Here is an 8,303-nt window from a genome sequence, read left to right as displayed (position 1 = left end):
GAGATTAATTAGCCGAGGTCATGCACGCTCCGCGCCGCACGCGGCAGATGGAAGTCATTGCCGTCGACGGGGCCCCTGCGTCACGAAGCCTTCCCTCGGCAACACAAAGAGGCGAATTTGTTGGGGGGTTTCCCCCCCCCCCCCGTTCCTTTGCTCCACACAACCACGGCGATTATGAGGCTGTTTCTTCTAACTGCGGGTCGCTCAGTGAACCGGTAAATGGCGAGGCTCGTAATGCATTTTTCAGTAAAACATAAGTGTTTCACACACACGCGCGCGCGCGTGCACACACTGTTGCGCTCGTTACCCCACACGTATTAAGATGTTCGTGACGGAATGAGTGGGTGAGTGATGTGGGATTCTCGTGATGGGTCTCACAGGGTTGTAAACATGAAATTGGTGAATTCAATTTCACTTTTCCTCTGCGTTCCTCCGGTTCCTTGCCACATGCCAAACCACTTTCAATATTTTATTCCGACGTTCCGCTGAAGAGACCCTGAAGATCTAAAACCGGTCCAGAGTTTTGCTCCCTCCAAACAAATGCTGCTTGATAATATGTCGTCTGTAAAGCCAATGGACTGACGGACTAACACACAACACTCGGGCGGACACATTGAAACATCTCTTGCATCCATCACCGCAGAGCTTTAACTGGAATCACTTGATGAATCCAGTGAATCTGTATTCCCTTAAGGAGCCACCCTCTTGATTTCGCACGAGGTCACTGCTACATCGCACCACGTGGCTCGGGTGGGGGGAGGGGGGGGGGTCAGTGTGGGGGGTGGTGACACGGTGAAGAAGAAAGCGGTGTGCGACCGCGCGACGACAACTCGATGCGTCCTGCGTTCGATTCCAGGTCACGGCTGACGTCAAGTGGCGAGTGAGACGTCTGAATCGGTTCGAGCTTCACCAAGCCGCACTGACGCAGCGCGTTGACGCGTGCTCAGACAAAGACAAAGGTGATCCCCGCGGAGCCGTCGCAGACTATTTGGGGCAAGTGCTGCGAGCCAGTGCCGGATTTTCCTGGTAGCAAAAGTAGCTGCACATGTAGTAGCTACGGGCCCCGCACTTTCAAGGGCCCCGCGCTAAATTCTTTCAAGCTATCAATTCCGGTTCAATGATTTTGCACTTGCTCTATTACTATAGTACAATACTGCCTTCAACTTTTATGAACGGCCGGGTGTTTAAGGTTAGCGATTTGTCGTATTATCTGTCTGTATAGCAAATGAAAAAAATACAATTACTTTACTATGCAAGTAAAAAATGTGTGCTTTAATATTCATGCGTGTTTTTTTCTTTCATTTAGGACCCCTTTATAACAGATGCTACAGGCCCCGCACTAGCTTCATCCGGCAGTGCTGCCCGAAGGCCGAAACGCGATGCCTGTGACCCACGTGGCGTGGAAGAGGCTTTCCACGAAGCAGTGGATAGACGGAGCGTTGCTAATCGGGTTTCGCACGGGGGGGGGGACAAAGCGATTGCACGCAACTGTTGCGTGCCGATGCAGCACTCTCCACCGCTGGATGAGGGCATCCCAATTCCGTGCGAGTCTTGGGGGTTATTTGACCATACTTCACCACGCTGATCACCGGTGCAGGTTGGTGGGGACGACGAAGTGGGGGGGGGGTGCATAGCTGTATGTCCATAGAAGTACAGGACAACAATGCTTATTGCTGTCCGGTTCTCTGCTACCCACAGCTCGTCCCTGCAGCCAGCCCCACGTGAACCTGCTGTGGGTGGTGATCACCCATTCGAGCTGCAACCCGGCTAAATCCTACCCGGCTTACGAAGATTGTGACGGGATCGCGCGCATTCCGATTTTTCGGTCGTTGGTTGCAACGAAATCACAAAGCACTGCAATACGAATAGGCTAATTGCATAAATCTAGGTGCATTGGTTCATTAGATACCCCGACCCACGTAAATATACATGTGCATTCCTCTCTCTCTCTGCACGTTCCTACTGGATGAGAAGTTGATTAAATGTAAGCCGCTCTGACCACGACAAATGGAGCAACTGTGAAAGGAAGTCCGCACGTGTTTTCTTTCCCACCACGCAATTTTGTAGGTCAAGGCAATTTGTGCGTTAGCTGTGGAACACTTTGAGCAATCTAACGATGTAATTTGTACCTCAATCCGTGAGTACGGCCGTACATCACTATCAACACCAACAGCAGCTTCCCTCCGCTGCAGACGTAACGTTTTCTCAACAGTTTCTCCCCCCACCCCTCTGCACTGGCTTCCTGTGAAATACAGGGTGGTGTTTAATTGCGTTTTCTTCTTACTGTTAAGGCCCTAAACGATGTATATCACCTTGCAGTCCTTGCTCTGCATCTACATCAGCCGTACGAAAGAGGAAGATTTAGCACCGCGCGACCTTCATGAATTGCTGCCTCCTCCTGCGGCCCAGCCCCCCTCGATGTTCCATCGAAATGTCTGAGGTCTGCGGATCTCCATCTTCTTTGCACTCCGAGGTCAAGGCTCCACTCTGTGGGGGGCGGCGGAGGGGGGGGCTCCGGGCTTTTGCCTGCGTAGCGCCCCTCGAGAATGGAACGCTTTGCCAAAAGACACCACAGATTCGGCTTCAATTGAGATTGTACAAATTCTCGACTCGAATAATGTGTCCCATTTAAGAAGGCGTTTGCCGAATTTTATCCTCAGGCTCTTCACCTCCTTGTGTTATTAGTAGTCGTAGTACATGTAAATGATAGGTTGCTATGCTTGTTTTCCCCCTGTTTCTTTACACGCACACTGTATTGTGTACAGCGCACTGTGATCCACGGATGAAGAGAGCTATATAAGTCAAATGTATTATTATTTATTATTATTTCACTCGGTTCCATATGGCCTCGCTCCCCCCCCCACTCCCACTGCACGCCTAACTTTAGCCCCCCCCCCACAATCCTCCTCCATCATCCACCAGCCAGCCCCTCTGACACATCTCTCCCTCCCACTCTCATCATCCACCCCGCGTCCTCGCCCCCCCTCCCCTCCATCGCACGCGAGTTGCTATTTTGGTTGCCTGAATGTTGCAGAGCATTTGTGTACCGAGTGCGGGACAATGCTCGCTTCGGGGGGGGGGGGGGAGCGCGCACGTGTACGCGCCCACGTGCACAGCCCAGCGGCTTCGTGAACCACGTGGAGACAAAGACAAAGATCCCCCGCATAGCCTTTTAACAGAATGTTGGGGCAAGTGCTGTTAGCGAGCACCTAACGACGGCTGTCACCGCGCACGAGGGATAGGGGGGCAAAAAAACACAACGCCCGGCCGTCTTTGTCTCCCCCAACGCTGATGTTTACACACCGCACCAGGTACTCGTTTAAGGCCGAGTCTACGTAGGGGGAGAGCCAGGGCTGGTTCGGATAGCACTCGCCACTAATGGTTGGCCTTGGCCGGGAATGGAATGCGTGGATTTCGTGGCGCAGTACAATACTCCAGTCACAAAAATACAAAGATCCCCCGTACAGCCTTTCACAGACGCCGGGAGCAAGTGCTCTTAGCGAGCACCTATGAAGGCCGGCTCGGCACTCGAGAAGGTGGGGAGGTCAGGACCACGCCTGGCCGCCTTCGTATCTCCAGCGCTGATGTTTACACAGCTTTACCAGGTACTCGTTTGAGGCTGAGTCGACCTAGAGGAGAAGGCCCAAGACCGGTCCAGATAATCGTCGCTGGTGTTGGCCGTGAGCGTAGATCAGCGCGCTAACCGCTACACCACCGCTCCAGTCATCAACGCACGCACGACGAAGACGAAGCTGCACGAACCTAATTGCATCGATCACTCACGCGTTGTGCCCTCTCCCAGACAGAACGGAGGCACCTTGAGCAAGTTGGTGCGCTTAGCACGGAGACTGGCACCTCCTTGACATGAGGGGCACCGAACCCACGCAGCTGCTCCTTCACACGTGCCGTGCATCGCAAGGCCTTTTGGGAGAGCACAATGACAGCAGCATTGGTTCAAAACAAGCAAAATTCTGGACCGGATTCGACGCGGCAGTGTCTCAGCTGCAGAGTCGGGATCACTTCAACCGATGCTGGTGAACTGCCAGATGGTTATAGGCAAGTTCCCCCTTCTCTGTTAGATATGGGTCCTAGTTCAACGCATGATGATTACAAACACACTAATCATTCGGGGTCGTTGTGGCGCACATAAATAAAACAAAACATTTAAATTATCCGCAATGATGATCATGGATGTGACAGCCGTCGATGTTTAATGAGCCTGAGCGCTGATGAGTCGCAGAATTCTAAACGGGGTCCAGAATTCGCTTCATGCGTAAACAAACACTGCTTCGTACCGTCAATACTTACACGCTGTACCAATATGTGAAGACAGGGAATTTGTGCTGACATGTAGCTTTAGGTTTTATTTTGGAATGGGAAAAACCCCATTGGGCAAATAAGTGAAAATGTTCGATTGGGAGCTGCTTACACCATAGAAAACTGGTTACAGCAAAACAAAAACAATGGGCCACTACTCCTACGAATGGCCATCGCCTGAAACGTCGGTCTACATGTCATACACAGCACATCTGTGCGCATCGCGGAGATTACGTTCTTGAAAATCGCCGCAATCGGCGTATCCGCGATCCGCAAACTCGAAGGCAAATGGGTTTTAGGGGCCGTCCATAAATGACGTCACGCAATTTTGGACGATTTTTAACCCCCCCCCCCCCCTTCGTCACACGGCGTTACAAAAAGTCAGACCCCACCTCAAATATGATGTCACAAAGCTCTGCCCCCCCCCCAAATCGCGTTAAACTATTGTCATTGTAGTGCGTATTTAATGTGGCGCTGCACTCTGATGTTGTAGGAGAAAACATTTATTAAAAAGTCTATTTAATTATGTAGAGCGTGTTGTCTATATTCATTTAAAGTTGCGCATTTTGAGGTGACGTCACATTTCTCACCCCCCCCCCCCTCGTCACACATCGTCCCAAATGTCTGACCCCCCCCCCCCCAGGTGCGTGACGTCATTTATGGACGGCCCCTTATGTTACCCTACACCAACCCAACACATTAAACTGAAAGCATCTTAAATGTAAAATATAATTAATATTTACGAGTGTTAAATATAACTGCTACGGTAAATGTATAGAATGAAAAAAACATAAACATATACATATAACGACGGGAAGAGAAATCGCTGGCGGCTGAACCTCACTGCGTCCTGGCTGGAGGCTGGGAACACCGCGTGGCCTGGGACTCGCGTTGGGCCGTACGAGAGAGACGAGATGTGAAACGAGACGCCGCCGTGTGGAATCTCGCGGTCAACGGCGAATCGTCGAGTCACGGGGGGCAGTGGCGAGGGGGGGGGGCAATCGGCGAACTGTACCTCAATAGATTTGGTGAGAGACCGCGATGGATAAACCCGCGAGAGGGAAGGGTTGGCTGTATTTTATATTATCTTTCGTTATCAGCAGCTGGATGAAGGCATCCGCAAAGATAGCGACATCTCTCACAGCCTTGCCGTCCAAAAGATCCACCTAGCACCTCAAGTGACCTCATTTCACCACTCCATCTCTGCCGCAGCTGTGCTAATGATATGTTGATGATATGTTGAGTAGAGTTCATGTTGTTGCTGCTCCCCGCTCACCATCGCCAGAGCGTAGAGGCGAGGCATAGCGACTCACATATGTTTTGGGAAACTCACAAACCCGCTGGTCTGCAAGGTGGCCAGTGGATTGAATCCATCGGTGTGGAGCTTTGTGTGTGTTATCCCCTTATATCTGTGGTGGGTTTTCTCTGTGCACTTCCTCTCAAATACCACACGCTCTGTTAATAGAATTGGCTAAACATCCCAATGCAGGACCCGACTGAAGAAAAAAGAGCATTCGAACTCAGTGACACTTTCTGGATTGATCAAATTACATTATAAAATATATTATTATTATTATTTATCAATCATTTTGTCCGTTATCAGAGCAGAGTTAGGGACCAATTTGTGGTGGAGTATGTTTAGGATGAGCCAGTTTATACATACGTACGATCGCTCTTAAGTGAATTAAGTTGTAGTTTGCGAATCATTTGGACTTGCACAGCTCTTACACGGACCGATACTCAAGCGAAGGGTGGAACATTTGTATTAAAAAAAATAATATGTAAAAAAATGTTGTTACGCTTGGGGTTAAGAGAGGCTGCCAAGAAATCTATTACAAAAAAAATGAACATAAAAAATTAAACAAACACATTTTGCCAAACCCCCCCCCCGCCAATGTCCACAGCAAGAGGTTCAAGGCAGTCACGTGATGTGCCCAGAACATATTTTTGATGGTTAAACCGAATAAATAATCAGGCAATATATCTCCTTCATATATCTGTATCCCTCCATGTAAAAAAACAAAAACACATAAAAGTACGTTTTTACACTTCCCGTCAACGGCAAGCCCTTTTGGAAGTGCACGGCTTGGACCCATATCTTAAAGAGAGGGATCTTACTGACAAACATCTGCTAGTTCGACAACATTGGTTCAAGTAAAGGCTGACTCTGCCGATGAGACAATGCTGTTGAAATTATGCGCTCCCAGAAGGCCGTGGGGCCGATGGGTTTCGTCAAGAATACTTGTATTTATTTTGTTCATCTGGAGGGAGGGATATATTTACTTTGGTGGAAATAACGAAACGCGTTGCTATGGCAGAGATCAGTCTTTACAAAAATGAGCCTTCAAACAAAGTATGGCAGCCTCATTTTAGGTGCCGCTCATTTTATCCACCCCGTAGGACTCATGTACCCGATTGCCAGGTCGCATGCGATGGAGTAAAGCGTCGGTGCTCCCACCTTCGAAAACGACTGGCCAACGTGGAAAAGTAGGTCAATTAGGCCTGGGGTGGAAGAGGCCCTTCCACCAGCGGTGGCGTGAGTAAGAAATTGCAGGGCCGCGCCTTTACCCGCAGGGATGATGCTTGAGCTGAGATTGGTTTAAAATATTCCCTTGCGGTGTTAGATTTGGAAGATTATAGCCCTTTGTTAACACCCACGACTGAGAAATAATAACTTAATCTTTTGGTAATCGCTAGGAGTGAGAATATTCGAGTCCTCTGCTCATTGGCGGCGTGTAACCGTGTGATTCCGAGTGAAGCGACACTGATTCAGCAAGACCTGTGTGCGTTTCAACTTGTCACGGGGAGGAGGAGGAGGGTGGCTAACACCGCAATCACCGAGATCTTGCCTTTCGAATCCAAGTCTCGGCGACCAAAGCAGGGTTCAGAATCAGAATGTGTATTTATACTGGAGGAATCCGATGAGCTATGAAGCTCTTTTTCACAGACGTGCAGTAGTTTCCACGGATATCCAGTAGAAAGCGAGTTTGATGGTCTCATCCCAGTCCACACCACCACCACCACCAATCAGTCATGATCGGTCGCCTTCCCCATGGGCCTGCCGTGCAACGATTCTCTGAGAGCTCCGACGCGCGAGACGATTGTGTGTGCGCGCAATCATCACATTGTGTACATAAATAATCACTTGTACACGTGCAGCCCGTTTGTCAATCCACTTCCGGCTGAGTGCCTCCCTACGGGTCGTGACAGTTACTGTCCCGCACTTCACTGCGCTGGTTAATAGTGCCGGTTTGTGATGGCGATGAGCATAGGCGTGTGAGTAGAGTGCAGTACAACAATGTATTTTAATGCACTGCTCTCTACTGTCCACAACAGAGCCTATAGCACCTGTTGCATGGATGGAAGTCGTCCATCCAAAAACCAATGTGATGGCGTCAGCCCAGCATAGCTGCTGAGATCACAGGCAAGATTTTCACTTCAAACTATGAAACATGTTTTTTTCTATTTTATCAGGTAAGGCCCACTGAGCTATTGACCTATTTTTCAGAAGCGACCTGGCCACAAATGATACCCCAATTAAGTCGCTTATCGTGTGGACAGCTATTGCAGCAAAAAACTCTAAACACATGTTTCTTAATGTGCAGGGAAAACCCGGAGGACCCGGAGAAAAGTCCATGCGATCACAAAGAGAACATGCAAATTCCAAATATACAGGCGTGAGGGTTGTGATCGAACCCACGACCTCATGTATACCAGGTGAGGTAGTTAACATCTTACACCCCCGGCAACAACAACAACAACACATCACTAGCACCCACTCTCTTGCCTCTCTCCGTCTCTCTCATTAGCGTCCGTGCTTTCGAGACAACGATAGTTTGTAGTGCGTTAGGGATGAGCATGGCGGGAGAGTGTAGGTCGGCGTTCTTCATTGCAAGGCCCGCTGGCCACCTCTGGCGGCCCCTGACAATACACAAAGAGTGAGAACACCACATCATCATCATCATCGTGCTGCTGTCAAACCCCCC

The sequence above is a fragment of the Lampetra fluviatilis genome, chromosome 10 (genome assembly GCF_964198595.1).
Source record: "Lampetra fluviatilis chromosome 10, kcLamFluv1.1, whole genome shotgun sequence".
Classification (NCBI taxonomy): Eukaryota; Metazoa; Chordata; class Hyperoartia; order Petromyzontiformes; family Petromyzontidae; genus Lampetra; species Lampetra fluviatilis.
The sequence above is the reverse complement of the archived record's forward strand: the minus strand, read 5'-3'. Positions refer to the sequence as shown.